Source organism: Ursus americanus, chromosome 5 (genome assembly GCF_024610735.1).
Source record: "Ursus americanus isolate L20-20 chromosome 5, mUrsAme1.1.p, whole genome shotgun sequence".
NCBI lineage: Eukaryota > Metazoa > Chordata > Mammalia > Carnivora > Ursidae > Ursus > Ursus americanus.
In genome coordinates, this window is record NC_142131.1 from 49113707 (window position 1) to 49139423 (window position 25717).

General features: G+C 40.1%; 1 long non-coding RNA gene across 1 annotated transcript; it reads right to left on the bottom strand.

Annotated features, from left to right (window-relative positions):
* On the bottom strand, positions 1 to 25717 carry LOC148110097 (uncharacterized). The gene is made up of 4 exons (XR_015724329.1): positions 25647 to 25717; positions 6691 to 6856; positions 2493 to 2590; positions 1 to 151 (listed from the first exon to the last, which is right to left on the bottom strand). It is a non-coding gene; the product is annotated as an uncharacterized LOC148110097 (long non-coding RNA).

Sequence of the window (25717 nt, forward strand, 5' to 3'; positions counted from 1 at the left end):
ACCTCACCTGCCGTCTCCTCATGCCGTCAAACTTAACATTCTCATTCCCACGGACAACCACAGGAACTACAGCCACGTGGAATGTTTGCCGTGTGGCAGGGTCTATGCTGAACTTGTACATACGGTATTTCTTTTCATTGCCATTAAGAACCTATGAGGTAGATATCATTTTTGACATGTAAGCATGAGGTGAGTGAGGCACAGGGAGAGGAAATAATTCCTCCAATCTCACCAACAAGGATAGTTGCAGAGCAAGGATTTGAACTCGGTTTGTCAAACTTAAAAGCTCTTAGTCTTCCTCCCAGTATTAACCTGTAGCCTTCTGCTATTTCCCCCTGGACGAGAGACAATGAAATAAAATTGAAAGAGAGGACTGAACACTGAGTGCCCTCTTTAGGCTCCACAGACTCAGTACATAGAGACGACAAAACACGGCACACAGACCACCTTCAGTGCCCTGCTCGGGCACTTTTCTACTAAGTCCCGATGTAGCCTCAGAATTCTTTTCAACAGAGATTCACGAAATTGTGATCAATCCCAGTTAATAAACAGGATGTATACTGTTAGCAACCTTAGATCTATTTCAACTGGCCCATTTTATACAGGAGAGGAGAGTCACTTTCCCACGATCACAGCCTGACAGAGGCAAATACGGTATGCTCACTGGATTCCAGACTTCCAGCACAGGCGATTTCCACAAACTCCCAGCGCTTCTCCTGACCAATTGGGCTCCAGGGAGGCCTCGCCTCTGTTTGGGCAGCCTGTGGAAGTCACAAGCAAGATGCCACTAATACCAAATACCGTGTCTACATATCTGTGGACAAACCAACTCTTGCCGTGGACAGGATATACACCAACGTTCCGTTAGTGTTTCTACTTGGTTCTGAGCTTCCCGTCTGCCTTGCACAGAAATCGGCCTCATGGTTCAGAAACGGTACACGGGCTAATTCATGTGCTTTGATCCGTCCTAGTTATAAATCACTTGTTAAAAAGAAAGCAAGTGAGACGGGTGGCTACTTGCAACGTGTAAGAAGGCATCAAAACATACCCTGGGGAAGCGGCAAGAGGAGTAGTCGCGATAGGCTAAATGCTCTAACAAACAATTACCAAACCAGTGGCTCAATACAATAAAAAATTAGGGTTTCACTGTCTGAAGCTGGTTGGTGGGATGGAAAGATCGATGATGAAGGGAGGCTAACCTTTAGGCAATCTTTCAAGGTCTCACGTAACTCTGTATGTAGCAGGTAGACCGGAAAAGAGAAAGAAAATGGTGATTCTTGCGGGATATTTTTATGGGCCAGGCCTCGACATGATACGCACTTCTTCCACTTCCACTGTCCAGAACTCAATCCTAGGACCAAAATTAACTGCAAGGAAAGACGGGGAATGTGGTGTCTCGCTAGGTGCCCAGGAGTTAAAATGTTGGTGAACAATTTGCTAGCGTCTGCACCAGCCATCAGACTCCCTCCCTCGCAATTTGCACACATAGGGACACACACAGATAAGTGGCCTGACTCAGGGGACATGCGAAATTTGGCCATATTAACAACAAAACCAAACAACAAATCAGCCGAATACTGCTTTTTCATTGGAGCATGAGGTACTGAATATCCGAGGCAGGGGAGGAGAAACATGTGTTACTTTTAAATGTGAATTGCTTTTTATCCACCCATCCCTTTTCAAGGTGTGGACCTGACGTCAGTGGAAAATGCACAACATGTGTAAAAGGATACTCATTACAGCATTATTGGAGGAGGGAAATAGTAGATTGCAACACACGTCAATAAAGAATTGATTAGGTAAATTATGATGACAGCACTCTGTAGCCTTTACATCTAATATGTTTCCATATATACTAACATTTCTCTAATAACCAGTTGCAAAATCATGACTAGAGTGAGTTCTAGACATTCCTCAGTGCCACTGTGGGCCACAAGCACTGCATGAAGGTGGTAGGTGGGGCCGAACACAGCAGCAGCCCTGGCAATATCCAGATCAATACCTGTGTTGACAGCTCTATGGCTGCGTCACTCCTGCCATTTCTATCCGTAGACGGTGCCACACTAACGTGGGGAACAAATACAGTCACACCTCTTATATTTTACCCAATTCACTGCTGAAGTTCCCACGTACCTTAACTGCAGAAAACTCACAATCTCCTTTAAAAGGGTCTTAAATCTCCCTAAATAATCCAAGAAAATTGGGAGCACATGTGACGCAGACATCGGGGTTTATGGAGAAGGGATGGGTGGGCTTGGCTTCCATTCCCCAGCGGGAGGTCTCCACAATACACTGCCTCGCGGTGGAGTGACTGAAAACAGTGGCTCATAGTGCTGATCTCCCATGTGGGGTCCTGCACAGACCAGCACCACGAAGGCCTATAACGGTACTCTTTTCTCAAAGGGATCTCCCTTTAAGCTGCTCTTCTCAAAATTATCAAAAAAAATTCTATATATTTGTATTAACTGTCCCTTATTAGAGACAACACTTACCAATTCTGTGGCAGTGTTTCCTCAGTGATTTCCAGCCATTTTGTCCTCCTCAGGAGTGCTCTTCAAGGGATTTCAAATTGTGCTCACACACATCCTTTCTAGAATTGAAGAAGAAAGAAATTCCATCACTGATGACTGATTATGGCATCACTCGCAGTAGAAAGTAAGTGGGCAAAAATCTCATAGATGTAAAATGTATATGCACTTGCATAAAATCTTTTCTTTCATATATATTTATGTATTATGCATATGAATTTTTATATATGACCTACAATCTACAATATATATGTTATGAGAGATATCTAGAAGGATATTCCCCAGACTGTATCAGTTGTCCATAATAGTGATATTGTTTTGCTCATTTTAACTCATTTATTAATAAATGTTATTTATAAATAAAATTATTTCTTTTTCATACATGTGTTTTTACTGTAAAATTCTCCCTTCCTCGCATTTCCATGTCCTACACATTGTCTTCCTTTAGCAAGGAAGTGGGTGTAGTTTCATGTGTATGGATTCATATTTGAGTAAATCCACATGTAAATTTGTTTTAGGACCCTTAGGTGAAAAGCGTTAGGACATGAATTAGCAGAGCTGTGTGTTTAGTGCTTCAGGTTGAAGCAAACCGAGGATCTCAGAGGCTCTGGGTGAAATGTAGTTGGTCACTTCATTCTCGAAGCAATCATAATTATGTGGCTCCTTCTCGTTCTCAGTAAAATACACACCTCCGTTCACCTGCCATCATCCCGGTCCTCTCCCTCCGCCCTTTACAGAGAGACGTTAGTAATCAGCAGTGGTGACATCACGCCATGCCTGTGGAATGATTGTACTTGCTCATCATTCCACAAACAGTGTGCTGATCCTAACAGCTGGAAACCTGCAGATGATGTGTCTGTAAGCACATAGCTCCAGAGCATAAGAGTGCAGGTGTATGATGGGGTTCGAATTTTTAGAACAAAAATAGATTCTTGTTTCTCTGTTCGCCATATAAGGCAGTGCTTGTATTATACAGTAGGCCCTCCATTGTGCGTTTGTCACACTGAACTGACCTGAAATACTTTAATAATTATCAGTTAATCTGCTTCTTTCAGGGTTGGCACTATCTTATAGTTTTCTCTTTCTGAGTAAACTTTCAAAATATTTCACACAAAGAAAATGAAGCCCTTGTTTCATGTACCTTCAGCAACATCAATAAGAAGGTTTCTTGTTGGCTCTAGGTTAAAGGAAAAAAGAAAAAGGCAACCCTTTCTTAGCAAGCAGTCCACTGTAGATATAAGAGAAGGAGAATACTGCTTGAGGTCAGGCTTCGGTGAGACGGAAAGATGTGCAGATGATTGTGTAAATAGGTTCTCCTTGACGACTTATCCCACAGGGGCGGAGAGGTACGTCTGAAGTTCGCGACTGTGTTATCAGAGCCCACCAGAAGCCGTGTGGCGAAGGCAAGACTCAGATTTCAAAGTGCTTCTGTCTGAACATGATGGAGGCTTCCTGGGTAATCTGGATTCTGACGGAGGATTTTGGGGATCCTAGGTCTCCCCTTGAGTCCAGGCTAAGGGACGCAGAGCTGATCTTCAGCTCTCAACTCACTTCCCAGAGTTTCAGCCTAGCTCAGTGTGGGCAGTGACAAGCTTTCCCTTCCCACCACCCCCTGGCTGTTTGCTGCTGCTGACTTCAGCCCCTACTGACTCAAGTTTTAAAAAATAAATAAATAAAAAACAAGCTTTATTTTCTAATACAAAAGTATTTTCATTGTCAAAAATTAGGAAATAGTATAACTGAAAGGATGACAATAAGAAGCACCCGTAATCTCACCAAATACACACATGGGCGCGCACACACACACACACACACACACACACACAGAGGGAGGCGAGGCAGAGGGAAAGAGAAACACACAAATACTACCTGGCATCAGGAACCATAGGTAGATCATTGCTTGGGATAAATTTCTCCTTCTCTCATGGGAAACATTTCTGCATTTGTAAACTAAGGGAAGCACTACATGGCCTTTTCTAACCAGTTGAAAGTTATGTTACTCTAAGATTTTAAAAATCTCTAAAAATCTCAATACATATTTCTTTAAAAAAAAAAAACTTGGCAAAACCACTAGAGTAGCGTTTCAAAGTTAAAATAGGGGGTTAAATCAATCCTTACAGAATCAGGAGGATATTAATAAATTCACTCTTCTAAAAAGTACGTGTAGGAAAGGGACATACCAAACTGAGATTTTTGACAGGGCTTTACCGTTTTCTTATTTATGCACATGTGCTATGATCAAAAGCATCTCCTTTCCCTTTTTCTGCTTCTGATTTAAGATGTTAGTGCTCTCTGATGTGACATTACCAGTTGTGGTGTCTCTAGTCTCACCTTCTGAATTCTATGGAACAAGTTCTGCATCTCAATGAGAACAATTCAAGGAAAGCCAGAGCCCTTTCTGATTTCTCTCCAGAGACACACCCACAGTTTCAAATTCAAACAGAACAGGTAACACAGATGCCTCCACGGCACTGCCTACGTATGTCCTCTGAACGATGACTGTAAGTAGACGTGAGTCATTGTCAGAAAGGCAGGCTCAGACAGAGGTAAGAAATGGTTCTGCGCAGCGGAGAGGCCGCTGTGACATAATGGAAAGGCCCGGATTTAACTCTTGGGTCTGTGAATTCCAAGTTAAGGGGTCTTGGGCTAGTCCTTTAACCCTCTTGCTCTGGATTTCATTCTCTGTGAAGAAGGAAATGCAATATTTCCTTGAAAGTGCAGATAAAATAACAGATGAAAATAAAAGCATGCTGTATCAGAATTTGTGGGTTTAAGTTAAATCGGGAATTATTACTAGAGAAAAAAAGGATATAAAATTAAGATTGATGTGTGCATCTTAAAAATACAATAAAAGATAGGAAAATTGAACAAAATTAACAGAAGAAAGGAAAATTTAAGGATGAGCGCAAAGCCGATAAAACAGAAAAATGACAAAATAAAGATTATGAGAACGATAAAGTAGATTCTTTCAAAAGACTAATAAGATTGATAAACCTTTAGCTAGACTGATGAAACAAAGAGAAAGAAAATGCAAATTAACCATATCAGTAATAAATGAGAGGATGACATTTAGATCTTCCAGTCATTAAAAGATTAACAGGGGAATATAACCAACAACTTTATGACAATAAATGTGTCAATGTAAATGAATACACGAAGCCATGTAACTCACAAATTGGCAATGATGACATGAGCAGAATTAGAAAATATGGCGAGTTCTAAAAACGGTTTTAAAAAACCACGTTATGTATAATGAAAATGCTTACTATTGTCATGGAATCCTTGTTAAAAGTTGATTGGCTCTAAGTGTACAGGTTTATTTCCGGAATCTCAATTATATTCCATTGATCTTTATGCCTATCCTTATGCCAGGACCATGTTTGATTGCTGTTGCTTTGCTTTAAGTTTTGAGATCTGGAAGTGTGCATCCTGCTCTATTCTTTCTCAAATTGTTTTGGCTACTTGAAACCCCTTGTAATTTCACATGGATTTTTTTAGGTGAATTTTAAGTCAGTTTTTATATTTCTGTAAAAATAGCTATTGGAATTTTGATAGGGACTGCCTTAATCTGTAGAACATTTTGATAGTATTGACATCTTAACAATATTAACTCATTCTACCTAGGAATATGGGTATGTCTTTCCATTTATTTAAGTCTTGAATTTCTTTCATCAATGTTTCTGCGTGTGTGTGTGTGTATAGAATATTTCATATGTACTTGCGAAGAATATTCTGCTGCTGTTGGCAGTATCCACTGACTTTTTATTTATATATAATTTTGCTTTTCTTTACTAATTTCTCTATGGATTACTATACATCTACTTAAACTCTCACAGTCTACTGAGAGTTAATATCATATTATTCATATACAATGTATAACTTTGGCATCCACAGTTTCCTTTATCCCTCTCACCAGTGAAATTTTTGCTCTACTTGTCCTGTTTATTACACTGACATATGTTGAAAATTCCAGAAGACAATATGATAATATTTGCTTTAAATAATCACATGTATTTTAAAGTATTTAAGAGTAAAGCTCTCTTTTCTCTTTTTTCATTTCTCAAATATGTACCATTCCTGTTGTTTCTATATTTGTAAAAATCCAAGTTTCCCATTTCATCTTTTTCCTTTAGCATGAAGATGTTACTTCAGTGTTTCTTACCGAATAATCTGTTGACAACACTTCTCTTAATTTTTCTTCATCTGGATATATCTATCTTTTGCCTTAATTCCTGGAGAATGTTTTTGTTGGACACAGAATTCCGTACTGATAGTTCTTTTATTTAAGCACTTTAATGTCTCCCATTATCTTCCGGTTTCCGTGATTTCTGTTCATCAAAGACATCATTAAATACAATGAATAGGCAAGCCACATACTGAGAGAAAGTATTCACAACACTTATTTCTGAAAATGGACTTCTATCCAGGTCAGACAGAGAACTTTAACAACTCAATTATATAAATACAGTTCATATAACTCAAAATTTGGTGAAAAGTCTTGAATACACTCTTTATGAATAAATATTACAAATAACAAATAAGCTCATGAAAAGTGCTCAAGATCATTAGTCATCAATTAACTGCAAATTAAAACCACAATGAGATACTTTACACAGAGAATTGCTAAGACTGACACAACAAAATCCTCTATATATTGACAAAGGCATAGAACATAAAAATTCTTCTACTTCGCTGATGGAAGTATGAAGTGGTATATCTACTTTGGAAAACTGTCGGTTTCTTTTAAAGTTAAATATGCATCTTCCCAGTGACCCTTCAATTTCACTGACAGGTCTTTTACCTGAGAGAGATAAAAACCTCCTATAAACTGGAATAAGAGTGTCCATAGTAGCTTTCTTGATAAAAGCCACAAATTAGAAAAAAAAAAAAATACAAATGTTCACCAGCAAGAAAATGATTAAACAAGTTATCAGATATTGAGAAAATGGAAAATTATTCAGCTTTTGATACACAGAATAACTATATTCTCAAAAATATAATGCTGAGCTCTAATAAAACGCTGTATATAGTTTATAGCTCTGTTTGTAAGGAGTCCTAGATTAAGCCGCTCTAGGGAGGAACTGAGGAAAGGGAGGAAGCCTCCATATTGGTGCGGGTTACATGGTTGTATTTGCCATGACTGAGAAACTGTATATTGGATTCGCACCTGTTAAGTTAGTTAAATGACACTTAATTTTTAAAAAAGAGTGAAGGCATGAAAAAAAGGGATCAGAAACCAGACCCCCCCAAAAAAAAAGTAAGTTTCAAAAGTTGACGAGCTTTGATTTAGCAATATCTGGGGTTAATGTGAAAGAAGACATACTCTGAAAATAAGCCTCTCACTTGGAAATCCAAAATATCGACCTGAGGTAGTTACTCCAGCTAAGTCATAACGAGCTTGGTTCCTTGGGTCATGGTATGCCCAAGTTCCCCTGACAAACTCTAGTCTAAGCAGACCTTATTCTATTCACAGCAGCACCACAATACCAGCTGGCAGACAGCTTCTAGTTTTGGTCTTGCAGGTACAGAAAAAAATAGAGGAAATACAAGAGAAAGCAGTCAGCATCCCTCCAGGCTACTAAGCAAACGGGTGCAAATCTTTTCATTTGGTGCTCTGTAAGTGCAGAGTGCAGATAGAGAAAAAATGTACCCAGTTTCTCTAAGAATGAAAAATCTAAAAGCATTGTCTGCCATTTTAAGTTTAAGTTAGGGTCCAATTGGTTGATATCTATCTATGTATCTGTCTACCTACCTACCTACTTACTTATCTATCTACCTAATACACGCGTACGTATTACGTGTATGTATTACAATCTTCCATGTTCAAAGAGAATGAGGGACAGAGTGGGTTAATACAATAGTAATATATAGACAGGCTATTACATACATTATCTCAATTAATAGCCTTCCATTCTCTCCCCCTGCCCTTTTTTTCCAGTCAATTTCATCACACTATTTCATGTGTATTTCAATATGCCATCTGCCCTAGACACACCATGAAAACGGCTCTCATGAAGGTTACCAATGACATTCACTCGGCTATATTCAGTGGACACTTTTCTGTCTCCAGCGATGACGATTTCTTTATTAGACTACCTTAGTGTTTCATAATACCTCCTTCTTTTTCTAACTCCTTTTTGGGCTCATCTGCCTTTAAACTTTAAACTTTGGCAGTGTTCAAGCCTTGGTCCTACACTCTCTGTTCTTTTTATTCTATAATCTCCTCATGAGAAACATCCATCATTTATACCCTGATGCCACTCAAGCTTCTATTTCCTTCTGGATCTTTTATTTTTCCCCTCAAAGGTCAGGCTTGCATGTATATCTTCTTTTTTAAGTTTTAGTTTGGCTATCTCACAAATGCCTCATCCTCAATACACTGACAACTGATCTCATCATCTTCGTGCTGGCAATCCCTCAGTTTACTCCTCCTCATCTCAGTGTCACATCTTCCTAAGTTATCCAAGACACTTCTCTCTCACTCCACCATTGATAGACTTCATCGATCCCTGGGGCATCGCTGCCTCCTAGACTGTTGTGGGTTATCTTCTAACTGGTTACCAATCTGTTCTCTGCAGAGTGACAAGAGTGATCTTCTTTAAAAGCCAATCAGGTCTTGTCATTACCAATGCCTGAAACATTTCCCCTCCCTTTGACCCCATCCCCATATTCAAGTTAGTTTCTCACTAATGTACTTTAAAATCCTTCAAGACTTAAATAAAATGTAAAAAAAAAAAAAAAAAAATCCTTTCCTGACCACCTAGTCTGGTTCTTATAATCATTTTTTGGAAGACTTCACCCTTTTTCCATGGCCCTTACTTATCGCAATTGCCTTGGAATGATTTTGAAATCTTTCCAATTAGAATGCCAATTTAAGGAAGAAAATAATATGTCTGTTTACTTTTCTGTTCTATTTCTAGCATGCATTTATTTATTTATTTATTTATTTATTTATTTATTTATTTATAAGAGTTTTTATTTATTTGACAGAGATAGAGACAGCCAGTGAGAGAGGGAACACAAGCAGGGGGAGTGGGAGAGGAAGAAGCAGGCTCCCAGCGGAGGAGCCTGATGTGGGGCTCAATCCCAGAACGCCGGGATCACGCCCTGAGCCGAAGGCAGACGCTTAACGACTGAGCCACCCAGGCTCCCCTATTTCTAGCCTTTAGTCCAGTACTTTGCACATGGTGTGTAACAGTAAATGTTTATTAAGTTACTTTGCTGTTCCCTCCAATTACTATCTTCCTCCATTCTCTGAGCCTAGTTCCCTTCACTTAGCCAATCTTTGTCATCTTTTAAGACTCATCTCAAACATCATTCACTCAGAAAGCCTTACCTGTTGTCCCCAGCCACCCCACCTCTGTGCTCCTAAGGCTCCTTGCATATTCCCATTTTATAAATGTTATCATGCTACCATACAATTTTTGTTTTTTTCTGAGTACCTATATTCCTAACCTGTGAAATCCTTAAGGGGAAGAACTGTGTCTTTCATGTATATACACTCAGGGATTGGCCATGGTAAGACTCAATAAATATTTATTCAATGAATAAAAAAGTTAGTAAATTGGGGTCATGCTTCACTTTGGAGATAAAGAAATCTACGCTCAGGGAGGGGAGATGATTTTCAGAATATCTCATGTTAGAATCCAACATCTTTTCACTTACCTCATTCTTCTTCTTGGCCCTAGGCAGTGAAATTCTAGGTAATTCCCGAGGTTCCTAGCTCACAGAACCTCCCCTGTTGAATCCCAGATTCAAGTTTCGTCTACTTCCTTTTACCTTTTTTCCCACTTTGGGTAGAAATTCTAACACTATTTTTAGGATTAAAAGTGGGATGAAAAAGGAGAAGAGCAAAAATAGTCTTGCATAATTTGCTGATGGAATAGCAAGCCCGGCATAAATGAGAACAGCCTGGGTTTTTTTAACATGCTTCAAATCTCCATGAATCAGGAGGCATTTGCACTTGCATGAGTGAAAATGTCAGGGAATGATTTTGAAAGGCCCCGTTTGAGGGTGAAATGTTTCTGCATCTGAAATCCATTTTACTGAGCAAACTACAGTAGTCATAAAGGCTAAGAGGTTTTCATTTCCATAATTTTACCAATTTTTTTTTCAGGAAAAAGTAGAAAAATCCAAGCTTACAAATTTGGGCTTTCATAGCTCAGCAAGAAATGTATTTTAAATAAGAGTTCCAACTGCCCTGATAAAGAAAACTGACATCTCTGTGTGAGGCATCTCATGAAGCTTTGTCCAGTCTCTTGGCTACATAGTTCCAATACCTTGGAATTATGTCATGTTGCATACCATTTCCAACTTTGAGGTACGCTCATTTTGTTTCCTGGATTCCTGAGAACAGCGAGTTCTTTCAACAAAGCTTTATTGAACATCTTCCATGTGTGAAGGCCTTCTTTAGAAACCAGGGAGTGAGCAACGAACAAACCACAGAGAAGTCTTTGCTTTCATGGGGGCAATATTCTAGTAAAGGGAGACTGACCATAAACAAAGAAGTAAATAAGAAGTAAAGAATATTTAATTTTCTTTAGTTGAAGAAAGTAAAGCAAGAAATTATAGAAGAAAGCCTCTGGCATTGGAGGAAACTGAGTTATATTTTTAAATACAAAGTTCAGAAAAGACTTTACTGAGATATTATTTGAGCAAAGAGGTAAAGGAAGTGAAATAGTGAAGTTCCTCTTATGAAATACCTAGTATGCCCAATGGTGGGCACTTTACAAAATGAAGGGGCAGTACTTTCCCAATCTCAAGGTCTTCAGTGTGCCTGGTGGCTCAATCAGTTAAGTGTGTCCAACTCTTGGTTTCAGCTCAGGTCATAATCTCAGGGTTGTGAGATCAAGCCCCCCCCCCCCCCCCGATGGCCCCAAGATGGGCATGGAGCCTGCTTAAGATTCTCTCTGTCTGCCTCTCCCCCTCAACACATGTGCATGCTCTCCTTTCTCTTTCAAAAAACAAAACAACAACAACAATAACAACAAAAACTCTAGGTCTTGAAAGACGCAAAAAAACAAAGGAATTGTTGCAGATTGGGGGAGACTAAGACATGGAGACTAAATGCAAGCTGATAAGTGGGTTGGACACTGGAACAGAAAGTTGGGACTTGGTGGACAAACTTGTGAAATCTCAATCAAGTGTGCAGTTCAGTTACAGTATTATACCAATTATAATTTCTTAGTTTTGATGATTCTATCATGGTCATGTAGGATATTAATATTAAGGGAACCTGGGTGAAGGATAAATACTATGCTATGTACTCTTTCTGTAACACTTCTCTAAGTCTTAATTTCCTCACACTAAGAAGGAAAACCAACTTCACATACCATGAGAAGAGACTTCTGAGGAGAGGGAATAGCTAGTGCAGAGGTTTCTAGCACGTTAGAAGAGTCAAGGACACAATGTGGCTGTATCTGAGCGAACAATGGGGCAGACAAGTGGGACGTGTAATGGGGGCAGGAGTGTGTAGGGCTCTTCAGGCCAGCTAAGGACTTTGACTTGTACCATGAGTTACATGAAAGCTGTTGGAACTTTTTGAACACAGAAATGTCATGATCTGATTGAGATTTTAAGAGAACCATTCTGGTTGCTGTGTGCATAAGCTAATGCAAAAAGTTGGGGGAGAAATCGTGGTGGCTTGGACCCGAGTATAGCAATGGAGATAAATTAATGAATTGACAGACTATTGATTCTATCAAACTGAAAGGAGTGCTAACAGTTCTTTGTAAAGTTTAAAATTTGTGATTTTTTTCCTTCTCTCTGGCTTGCCATGTTCCTCCATCTTAAGTATATATGTGTTATTTTCAATTTCTCAATAAAATGGGGGAAGGACTTGATTTAGATGAGCATACTTCTCTTCTAATTCTAGGAAATAGGGCTCCAATACTCACAATATACCTTTTTCTCTTAGAATGGAGACAATTAATATGAATGATTCATTCACTTTAAGGTATTAAGAACTTCATGTGTTCCCCTTCCTAGGAAATGTTTAAAAGGCTACCAGGAGAAGATAAATATATGAAAGAATGAATAACTAATTTTGGACTGACGCAGCAGCGAGAGAAAGAGATTTGGCCATGAGGCTTTTCATGGCGCCTCTCCCCTTCCCTCCATTCCACATTTCCATGAGTTTACTCAGTATGCACCCATGGGGGGCACTGCTAGCCTTTTTTTTTTAAGATCTGTAACACCCTCAGGATCCACCACAGAAGCTGAGTGAAGGACATGCTCTTCCCCGAGAGCTCCAGCCATGACTACGTATAGTGGGTAACCAGGTCCTCCAAAGGGTCATATTTACCAGGGGGCTCTCCTTTAGGCTGGCTGAGACTCAGCCAGATGGCCTCGCGGTCTGAGGCAGTCCTGGCTCAATCTTGTTGCTTTTTCGGTTTCCGAAGAATCACATATACATTTCACTCTGGAAGCTAACACAGTGCTCCCCTTTTCCCTTTCACAAGCAACACCCCCATAAACTTCTTGCACTTCTACCTCTGTGTCAGTGTCTTCTTCCCAGAAGATCTAATGCAAATACTGGACTTATTCCAAAACTCAATCCTCGCTTCCATCTACCTCCTCTTTTTTTCACTATCTCATGTTCAGCACATGATATAATTTCTGGCACATACAGATGCTCGATAAATGCTTGTTTTATAGCATCCAGAGAACTTGGGTCCCGGTCTAGGTTTTTCCCCAAGTGTTGTGTGTGACTCACAACTAGCTATCTCACCACTATGATAAGGGGGTGGAAGTAGATCTTTTGAGTATCTTATCAGCCTGAAAACACCACACCCTTAGGGAAGAACTCACCTCTGTACATCCCTACACTTGTCTCCCGAGGAGACCAAGCCTAGCCCCTCCAGAAGCATAATCCGGTTTGACAAGAGACTGAACCCACTGTGAAGCGTATTGAGCTTGCCTGTCTCCAGGGAAGAAATGTGGCAGCAAAGGCACTGCTGGCAGCATCACCACGAAATGGTCACTGCTGAGTTGGGCAATGGCAAAACAGAAGTCACAGCCAAGTCTTCCAGGGGTTGGCAGACTTTCCCTGAAAAGGGCTAGTTTTAAGTATTTCAGGCATGTTGGGCCACACATGGTTTCAGTTACATTTTCTTTGTTAAGAAAATCCAAAATTCATTCTTAAGCTTGAGGACCACGCAAAAACAGATTGGGTCCAATATGACCCGTGGGCCCTAGCATGAGAACTCCTTTTCTAGATGACCATCTTCTGTGTCTATAAAACAACATGGGTAAACACAAAAATGAATGGGTATTGTGTCTTTCTCTGCATTTAATGCAAACTCATGGCTCCACCTGTGCTGTTCCCTGAGCTGACAGTCGTCTGGTCTACAGGTACTTGTGTCCCCAAGATGACCCTGTCTTCCTGGTTTCCAGATTAGCTGCTTGGGAACGTCCCAGGAGTGCCTTAGCGGTTCATCAGGGTGGAATCCGATAAGAACCGAACCACTCGGACCCGCAGCGTCCAGAGGGCTGCTCTACACAGTCACTGCAGCGGATTTCCATTCCGCAGAACCTATGTTCTTTCTTTCTTTTCTTTCTTTTTTTTTTTATAATTTTTATTTTGTTATACTAGTTCTTTCTTTTCTTCTGTCCTTCTTTCCTATTCTCCTTCCTCCTTCTCCTCCCTCCATCCTCCCATCTTTTTTTTTTCCATCAAGTTCTTGAATCAAGAATTTAAAAAAGAATTTTTCTTGAATCACAAGTGTGATCAAGGAGCAATTCTCTGAGGCACTAATGACTAGAGAAAAAGCAAAATGTAGGGCAAGTGGGTGGACTCTGGAATCAGGCCCTCCTGGCTTCTCATTCGAACCATGTTCCTTTTGCAGCTGTAATAAGTGACTTGCTTTCCCCCAGGCTCTGCTTCATCTCCCCTTGGCGATTCCTGTTCTTCCCTCATAACCTTTGCATGAAGATTAAACAATCGATCCATGGGAATATGCTCATCGAGTGTCTGGCACGTGCTGGGTGCCTCTGCATCCCTTGGTGGCCTGTATGGTGCCCCGACAAGATGCCTTCCACAGCTCACAACGACAGCACATGTGTGTTTTATGTGTAGGCCACGCTAAGAACACAAGGAGTGAGGCCAAGTGATGTGAAATCCTACAAAACCTCATTGTCAACACACATTTTCTCACAACTCCAATAGATCCCATATTCTCATGATTAGAAAAACTTGCCCTTATCTGCTGTTCATTGGAGGAGGCAGGAGGACAGGACTCTACACTTCGAACCTTCTCTCTCCCGTCCTGTGACAGATCTACAGAAGATCCCCAGATTAAGGCATTGGACCTTCAAAGTCCCCAGGCAAATGCGAATCACCTAATGATGTCGGAAACATTCATCTGAGAGAGTTACGGCTATCTGCGCGGAGCTTTGCCCTTTGCATGACTCAATGGGCCTCATGTTTTTTTTTCTCTTCTGATAAAGATGATAGAGTTCCTCATTTCATGGCTTTAAATATTTGTCTGACAAATGTGAAGGATACACAAGAGTCACCAGTCTTCACAGAACTTGAACATCTGCCTGGATGCTTGGAGAATGCAGCCTGTGTGGTACACTGTGTTAGTCACACAGAAATACAAAACAAGAGGGACAGGAGAGTAACAGACTCTTAAAACATAGACGGCTGGCAGCAGGAGAGGGGAGGAGACCTGAGGATCAATGGAAGCTTCAGATTTTTAATTCAGAGAATCTTTCCATTCACTAAAAATTATGTCAAGTGACAGAGGGGTGTTGGCGAATGTGACCTGGGAAGTCTCACAGGATAAGTCTTCTTTCTCAGGGCATCCCTTAGAACCCAAGGGATGTTCAGTCACTAGACTTGGATAACGAAAGGATTCTCTACCTTCTGATTTCACTTTTATCCACACTGCCTCTGAAAGGTGGTAAACGAGCCAGCGTCCCTAACTAAAGAAACTGTTCTCTGGAAACCAGTGTGGCACCATTTCTTCAGCGTCCCAATGACTGACAAATGATCCACTTGACTGAAGGAAACAATCTTACTTCCCCAATTACCTACTCCATTCTCAGTGGGGCAGAAAAGAGCTGACCTGGGGCAGAAAGTGCAGAAGCAGAGACTGAGTCCATGGAGAACAGACTTTTGACAAACAATAAGGGTCAATCCCAAGTCATTCTTCTTTTTGTCTTACATTTACAGATGACCCCAATTCACTACAACATATTTGATAGTTCCAAAAAATTTTGATCATGTTCATTTTTACAAACCTACAAATATAGGAAAGAGGATCAATATTTATATGACTTATCAGCGGTGAGAGCTGAATCTAAGGTGTTTTCAGTTTGAGCTCAAGGTAACTAGAATTCTCTGAATTCCTTGAACACTGTGAATGAATGACATTTAGCTGCACAGTGAATGGTTGGAGCTGTTCCTTTTCAGCCCTTCAACTGGAATTTTATGAGGATAATATGAGATAATTTATGTCAAGTGCTTAGCCCAGGACTATACTCAATGAGGTACTTAAAAGTTAGTCATTATTGGGCACCTGGATGGTTCAGTCAGTTAAGCATTTGCCTTCTGTTGGGGTCATGATCCCAGGGTCCTGGGATCAAGTCCCTCATTGGGCTCCCTGCTCAGCAGGGAGTCTGCTTCTCCCTCTGGCTCTCCCCCTGCTTGTAATCTCTCTCTCTCTCTTTCTCTCTGGCAAAAATAAATAAATAGAATCTTTCAAAAAATTAGTCATTATTACTTCTATTTTTCTCAAATACTTTCATTGCCACAAGTTTTCAGTTACCCATAATATCTACCAAACAAAACCACCATCCATATGAATAGCCAAGATGACTACCCCCTAAATAATCTAGAATGTCATGAGAAGTGAGTTTGTCAAGATTAGACACATTTTTATTTAAGATGTTTCTCTTAAATATGTTAGTATTTTGGTGCCATTTAGGTATGAACATAACTGTTACATAAAAAATAAAATTGCAGAATGCCAAAGTTTCGTAACTTTATAAATGTACATTTCATGGGACAAATACTCTGATAAATTTCAGTGGAAAGGTATGGGTAGCATTCGTTGCTTAAAGACACCAATCATTTTAGACAAGAAAGAGCTACCGGAATCAGATAAGTCACCAGCAGGCACCAGTTTAGCAACTTCTTGCTGATCACTACAACATTTCTGTGCTTCTTATTTACCATTAAATAGTTTTCTAAGTATATTTTCCTATCCATTTCTTTGTGTTTAATTTTTAATTTGGACCATTAAACCCCTGGGACAGAGGGTGAATCTTAAATAATGCCTTTTAAACACCCTGTCCCATCTTTTCATGGTTAATTTCTCATTGCTGCCTGGGGCTCATTTGTGCTTTTATCTAGAATTAGCCCATTAAAATGGCATTGACTTTGGTGGTACTAATAACAAGCGTATATTACTCTGGTGTAGCTGTCCCTTTATAGAATTCTGATGGACAGTTGAACTTTTTAGTGCTTCTTTAGTGCCTCCTACAAAATGGGTTGTGTTTGCCTTTGCAGGCCTCATGGACAGCCTCTCAGCAATATGTCAGTTCTGCCTCTCTTGACATTCCTGACCTGTACGGTATCATGATAAATCGACGACCAACACATTTACTTTGACAACTGGAGTGAAACAGAGTCAAGAGACCCAAATCCATGTGCATGGCTGAGCTGATACTAACAAATTTTAATTTGTCTTATTTATCTGCTTGTCACCTAGAGTTCTAGGTAGCATTTTTGAAGGAAGACCTTTCTTATAGGAAATTTAAAAAATAAAGCCTACAAGCCATTGAAATTTCTACTACTTAACCAAAATCTAATCCAACTGTAATAAGCACTTTCTTCTACTTCAAGTTAAAACAAAACATAAAACCAAACTTATATTAATATTTCCTGTTTAGAACAATATTTCATGTGTAAAAAAAACCCCAAAAACCCTTTCTTATCTAAATAAATGGCAACCAGTTTCCAAGTGACATTTTCTCCCTTCACTTCTTATCACTCCTATGAACAGCTGCAGTCCTACTAACAACAAGGCTTACTGGATCTGGCTACAAAACACACTGTATCATCAGTACACTTCTCTTCCCATCTACTGCTACCATCCCAGTGTAAACCCTGTTGTCTTTACCTAGAACATTGCAATAATCGCTAATATTTCTCCCTGCTTCCCCTCTTGCCCCTAAGACTAACTTTCCATGCAGCAGCCAAAGTGATATCCTAAAAACATAATTCACGCCATTATCTTCCTCTGCTTAAAATTCTCCAGTGGGTCCCATTACAATTTGAATACAGGTCAACAATATGTGACAAGGGTCTCAATGATTGGGCTCTGCCTACACCTTTAATGTCTTCAATAACACTTTCTTGCTTTCCATGCTTCAACCACTCTGACCTTCCCATTGTCATCGAACCCACTTGCTCAGATTAGACGTTAAGCATCAAAATGAGAAATAGACAAGACTCCTTAATTGATGCTCTAACTGAAAGCCATTGTTCTTATTTCTTATTGTACTTTCTTGAGGCATAGATGAAGATGTTTTGCAATGACAAGAGCATTCGAACCACCAGGCCAGAAAACCTTGATAGCAATGGAATGCCAGAAGACCACATCCCATGTGTCCCCTTCTCTGCCCATGACCATGGGCTGAACACTTACTGACCCCGACCCATGATCATGTGCTCCCTGCCTGCTCTCTTGCACGTACTCCACCCCAACCTCTTCCTATAACACTGTAGGTATCCCTCTCGCTGGTGGAGAGGTTGGTAGTTAAGGCTTGAGCCTGTCACCTCCCCCAGCTGCCCACACCTGGAACAAATCTCTCCCTTTCTCTTTCCCAAATCCACCTCTCTCGAGTTATTAGCTGCTCTTGCCACGAATTTATCTGAGTTTTTTGGGCAACGATGTTGGCAAACCCAGCCAGGAGCTATGCTTCTGATTTGTCCAGCCCCCACGGGATTTTCTATTCAAAGCAGTTGGCCCTGCAGTGCCAGGGCTCACCTGCTGTCTCCTGAGGTAGCGGGTCAGTGACAGATTGATCAGTAATACCATCATTGGCAACTCGGAACTATTCCCATTTCATAGTCATTTGCTAAAAAAATGTTCTCCACTTATTTCTTCATGTGGTTCCACTTATACCTTCATCATTCATGTATCACCTCAGAGATGTCTTCACCTAAATACTCCATCTAAAGTAGCACCCTTGGGGCACCTGTGTGGCTCAGTGGGTTAAGTGTCTGCCTTCGGCTCGGGTCACAATCCCGGAGTCCTGGGACTGAGCCCCGTATTGGGCACCATGCTCAGCAGGGAGCCTGCTTCGCCTTCTCCCTGTGCCCTCTCTCTCTCATTCACTTTCTTTGTCAAATGAATAAATAAAATCTTTTAAAAAAATTGTTAAAGTAGCACCTTTCACTCCAATCTCCATCATGTAAGTTTGTGTGATAAACCCAATTATTGGCCCCAAATATTTATCTTCCCTGCACCTTTTCCTTTCCAAAGCTTCATCTTCAAGCAGTGTTTTTCTCTGCTCCTTGACTTTGGCTTGTCCATATGTTTTTTTGTATATGGGTGTGAGTAAGAGTTTGCCAGTTCCAAATATAAGACCTAAAAGATCTCCCTTACTTTTACTTGGTTTCTTGTACTTCTGGCATTGCAAGACAGAGCTATGCCAGTCCTACAGCCTGAAGTCAAGCCATCTATCTGAACCTACTTTGAACTACCTGAACCCCAGATCACTCCTAGATAAAAAAAAATTCTCTGCAAGCTACTCAGTTTTGGGTTGATCTGTTGCACATTTTTATTGTTGTACAGGTTACTAAGAAGTTATTTTTTTTCATAGCACTTATATTTTAAAGTTACTTCCACTTATTTTTTTTTTTACCTATTTATATGTCTTTACCATTACTACAACACAAATTTCATAGAAGCAGGACTCTTATCCGATTTACTTTCCCTGAACCCACAATAAAATAAATAGTGCCTGGCACAAGAGTCATGTACTAGCTGTTCAATAAATCTTTGCAGAAAGAAGCAATGAATTGTTGAAACAGTTTTTGCCAAAGGGCCTAATTAACAATGTAGAAGTAAGGGGAAACTGAAAAAAAATCATATGGCCATGGTAAAGAGAATAACTGGAGTATAATACTCTGAAAAACAAGTTACCATCTATTGGTCCCAATTTTCCTATTAATAGTTAGGCTTAAAATATCAAATATACGAGATTACATAGAAGTGAAACATACAACTTCAGGAGAATGTAGAGGTGATTTCCAAGTATTGTTAACGTGATGTGATAAAAACCCTCAAACCTGAACTTGAACAAAACTGAATTCTCAGGGAATAACTGTCTACATCTAAATGCTCCTGGCATCACCATCTCCCAAGCGATGTATTCACTGAGTGTTTTGTGTAAGAACATACATCAGTTTCCAACTCAAACTGGCTTAAACAGCAAAGAAAATGGAATTTTTCATATTTTAAAATTATCTACAAGAAGAGTAAATTTCAGGAAGAGTATGATTCAGCATTTCAAGAATAACAATGAGGACCTACTTCATTTTTTCCTGTCTAGACTTTCCCTTCTATAGTTAGCACCATCCTAAGACTGACTTCCCTCACAGTTATCCGGGAAGTGCCAACTACCGAGACTGATTCATGTTTCTTGGTCAATGTCATTTTTTTTTTCTTTTTCTCCAACCTTTGAACGTAACTCCTGGCTTCCACTCTGACTTAACCATCTTAGCCACGTGGCCACCCCCCAAACCAATCACCATGGCCAAAGAAATGCTATGTACTAATTGGCTTATTTTGGGTAGTATTATCATGCCTGGAGACAGACGTAATTTAGTTTCCCTGAAAACATACAGCCTTTAGTGCGTGTGATTGGGGGGAGACAGTCACAGGGAGCTCCCAAGGTCCTGCCATCTTCCTCGTTTCTGATTGTATCTCCTCCTCTGTGAGCCTGACCTGATGCCCCACCCTTCCTGGAACTCTACTCAGCCAGCTTCAGTTCCCATCCCATGGGCTCCAGAATGCACCCTATCTATGTATATCTTTTATGCTGATGTGACTTTAATATCTAAATTGCCTTTTTCTTTTAGATAGAAGCTTTAGCCAGCAGAATAAAGACCCCTCCAAAGATGTCCATGTCCTAATCTCTAGAACCTGTGAACTGTTAAATTATCAGCTGACCCTGAGATAGGGAGATTATCCGGGATTATCCAAGTGGGACCAATGAAATCACAAGAGGCCATAAAAGTAGGAGGAGGAGGCAGGAGAGTGAGAAAGACATTTGAAGATGCTATGCTGCTGGTTTTAGAAGTCAAGGAAAGGGGTGGCATCCAGGTGCTGGGAAAAGTAAACAGATGGATTCTCCCCTAGGACCTCCAGAAGGAATAAGCTCTGCTGACACCTTGACTTTAGCCCACGGAGACCTGTTTTTGACTTCTGGCCTCTGGAATTGTAAGATAATAAATTTGAGTTGCTTTATGGTAATTGTGGTAATTTATTACAGAAGCAATAGGAAACTAACACAGAAACAAATATACTCTAGCAAATCTTTCCTTTTGCTCTTGTAAGAAAACAGGCTTTAGAGGAAGGTGACTGCAAGTAGAAGTAGAATGTAACCAGCAAAAACAGAGATTCATTGGATCTTTGCTTCTGAACCTCTCCTAAAATCTTTCCAGAAGTTTCCACCATCATCTCATCTGGTCAGACACGATTTCTAATCTACTCCTCGGCTGCTGCTTCTTGCTTCTTCTTGCTTCAAGGTTGAGTTTGTGCCAATAATGGGCCTTTCCTACCTAATCGGAGCTCTTGCAGACATGCTGGTTGCAAATCACGGCCTTACCTCTTGTGAGCTGAGTGTCCTGAGGGGAGTCACTTAACCATTCTGGCCTCAGTTTCTTCATCTTCAAAAGGGGGCTAAAAATAGCGTTTATCTCAAGGAGGGTGTATTAGTTTGCTAGGGCTGCTGTAACAGAGCACCACAGCCTAAATGGTTTAAACAAAGGAAATTTATTTTCTCACAGTTCTGGAAGCTAGAAGTTCAAGTCAAGATGTCAGGAGGATTATTTTCTTCTAAGGCCTTTCTTTTTGGCTTGTAGAATGGCTGGCTGTCTTCTCTGTGTTCCCTTATGATCTTTCGTGTGTGTGTGTGTGTGTGTGTGTGTGTGTGTGTGTGTGTGTGTGTGTATTCCCAGTGACTCTGCCCCAGTTTTTTCATATAAGAATATCAGTCATAATGGATTAGGGTCTACCCTAAAGAATTCACTTCAAATTAATCACATCTTTACGGACCTCATCTCTGAATACAGTCACATTCTAAGGTACTGGTGGTAAGGACCTCAACCAATAAATTTTTAAAAGACACTACCAGCCCATCATAGAGGGATTTTGAGAGTGACGAGATGTGATCAGTCAGAAGACCCTAGCAGGGTGCCTAGCTCGCTGTAAACCTTCGCCATTACAGTATTATCTTTCTTTCACGGCAAGGCTTTTGTTTTGTTAAGCAGCATGGCTATCCGCTACAGTCTTTGAGAGGGAAACACTTCAAGTGTGAGAGTTAGAACCTCTTAAAAACTGGGGGCCGGAGAAGGGACCAAGCCCAATGGTCAATAGGCAGGGACATAACACCCCTGTTTCTGGGATCCAATGTGACTGTCTTAGAAACACATCTGGGTTTTTAGCTGTCTTTGTATAAGACATGTGTGTTCTGCAAGCCCAACTCATTTATAGCACAGAGAAAGAAATACCCTTCAGAAGCAGGTATGTGAAACATAGCTCACGGTGCACTGAAGATGCGGCTCGCAGCCCCACAAGCCACTCCCGGGTCAGAGAGACTTCCTAGACCCCAAGGTAGCCAAGCTGAAAATCTAACTACTCAGTTTTTGGTAAAGACGGATAAAACAGATGTACACCGATGTCTCAGAATTTGATTCCAGTTGACATTTAGGGAATTTAATGGAAAAAAAAAACTATTAATGATGGTAACATTAAAAATACCACACTACCACTGGCAGTAGTCTTAAATCTAGACACTATGCGTAGTGACTGATGTACATTATTTAATTCCTCCATCCAATGCATATTTATTGAATGCTTATTATGTGCCAGACTCTGTTCTGGTTCCTGGAGATACTGCAGTAAATAAGAAAAATGAAATTCATTCCATCAGGGAGTTTATGTATTAGGGGGTAATGAAAGACATTAAATTTAAATATATATATTTATATTATATACGTATTTAAATTTTATGTCTTTCATATGTATTCACATAAACACATTTGAGTTATAAATATATTTAGTATGTCAGTTGATGTGAAGTCAGGCAGAGAAAGTGGGTAGAGGGAGGCTGTAATCCCATAGGCTATACAGGCTCACTGAGAAGATAACTTGGGGCAAAGACCTAAAGGAGGGAAGGGCGTGAGCCATGAGGACGCCTTGGAGGAGAACATTCCAGGGAGAAGGGAGAACATTTCAAAGGATCTGAGGTGGTAATGTGCCTACTGTGCTCGCTCTGTAATTGGTCCACGTGTGGTATCTGAAAGGAAGTGAGAGAAGGGGAAACTTACAGTAGGTTACATCAGAGGTAATGGGAACACACCAATTAGGTAGGGTTATTACCAGACCTTGTAAGGACTTTTTATTTTATGGATATGGAGTGACAAAGGATTCTGAATAGGAAAGTGATATGATCTGACTTGTCTTATAAAAATATCACCCTGGTGCTCTACTGAAATTCTAGAGGGGCAGACAGGGTGTTTTAATCCAACCCGCCTAACACCAAAGCTGGTATCTTCCACATACTTCCATTTTTACAATTTACATTACTTTTACAATGTTCTCTATGCCGTGGAAACATTGAGGATGAATAAGAAGTCTTTATTCAGGTGTTCAAGATGTCAACCTCCTTACTCAGGTCTTCCTTTTAGTCATCCTACCAAAAAGTTTTTGAGCTCAGTTACAGGAGTTCAGATTGACCTACGTTCATGCTGTGACTGAGCCATTTCTTCATTCATATTTAAAATAACTTCAACAACTGTTTGAGGGGGACTAAGAAGGACAGCCAAGCACCCACCACCAAAATCTAAGGATTGTTTTTGAGAACTACATAAGCTCATGCTATCTGTACTTGTAAACGTTTTGTCTACATACTTGACAATGGCCGAAAGCAAGGACTGGATGATAAAATTCACAGTGGAATTCTCTTGTCATTGACCACTTCCTACCAGTTACTGGGGCAATTACTCCTTCTCTTCCTCAATTCAATGACACAGGGTTCACTTTCCTATAAACCCTCTTTAGGCAATCTTATTCCATACTATGGTATTAAATATCACAAAGACCCAGTAATGCCCAAATATAAGTCTTCAACTCCTATGTCTGGCTCAGATCACCGCTCTGAACTTCCTTTTGTAGTCATCTAATTACCTGACACTTTGACATGCATGGTAAGAGGCATCTCAAACACAGCACGTCCAAAGGAGACTCTCGATTTCCAACTCTATTCTTCATCTGTGGATTCCATTTCTCTCCTTGCCCCAGTTCCTCTTCTTTCCTCCCATCTAATGTCTAATCCTTGGCAAGTCTTTTCACATCTACCTTCAACTAACATCCCAAGACTGGTGTTTCTTACTCTCTCTGGCCATCTTCATTCACAACCCTGTCAGCTATCAACTTGACTATCGCAATAAACCTCCTCACTGCTTTTTTTGTCTTCCATCCTTGCCTGATATAGTTATTTTCCATTCACCAACTAGAGTGATATGTTAAAAACAAATTCTGAAAGGCAACAACCAAAAAAAAAAAAAGACAAAACCCTGTGTGGGTGAAAATGCAAAACACCTGGAACTCAGGCGTTGCTCATGGGAATGCAAAATGCTGAAGCTACTCCTACCTTTGCACTTAGACTCGTCGTAAACACTAGTAATCCTACTTCTTTATATTTACCTAAATGAAATGAAATCATGTGTTCACACAAAAACCTGTATGAGGATCTTTACAGCAGATTACTTTGTAAATGGGGGAAAAAACTCAGGAAAAAGTGGAAAACAGATAAATTGTGGTACATGTATTTAACTGTGTACAATTCAGTAATAAAACAAATCACTGATGCGCTCAACAACACGGATGAATCTCAAATGCATTATGCTAGGTGAAAGAAGTCAGACTCGAAGGCTACATACCATATAACTGCATTTATAGGATATTCTGAAAAGGCCAAACAATAGTAAAAAGATTTAGTGGGGGTGGAGGTTAGAAGGGAAAGAGTCCATCCTTTTGGGTGGTGGAACTACTGCGTATCTTGCTTGTGGTGATAATGACACAATCATCTGTGTATGTCAAAATAAGCAGAACTATACACTTTTCGAGAGGGTAAATTTGTGGGTAGACTATACCTTAACAATTAAAACAGGAAAAAATGTTACATTCAATTCCCTCTTTATTTTCTTTATAATTCCCTGTTTAAAACACCAGAGTGAATTCCCACTGATTTAGAATCAGACTAAAATCTAAACTCCTTATGTACGTAACCTGCTCAAACCTACTCTCGGACCTCATCTTGTTGTTCTGAGAAGATATGAAGTTAGTTCTAGTTTCAGGACATTTACGTTTTGTACCCTATACTGGGAAAGTCTTTTCCTAGATCTTCCCATGGCTCACAACTTACTGAATGTAGCTTTTCTACTCATATGTCCGCCCTGGCTTCTCAAGCTAATCAACATCCTCTGGCTTCTTACTCTATTTTTCTTTGTAGTAACCTAACGCAATTTAGTGTGTTTCCTAATTAAGTTCTTTACTCGACTAGAATGTAAGTCCCACTAGAGAAAGGACTTAGTCTGATTTGACTGATCACTGCTATTCCCCCAGCTCTGAGAGGTAAAGAAGTAACACATATTGTTAATACATTTTGTTGAATATATGATGAATACTTTGATGACTGTTTGGAGACCTGATAATCACATCAGACTATCTGCCTAGATACCTGTAAAATAACTGCTAACTCGCTATACACTGTCTTGTCTGTTTCCATTGGTGCTGGCATAGAATCAAAGTGTACATGAAACCCTACTTTTCACACACAAGCTGAGTGGTTATTTAGGAATATAGGAAGAGTTACCTGGAAAGTCCGCGGACTGAGTTCTCTGAGTACTTTAACGTTGGTTCTGTGTCTACCTTCCGGAGTGAATT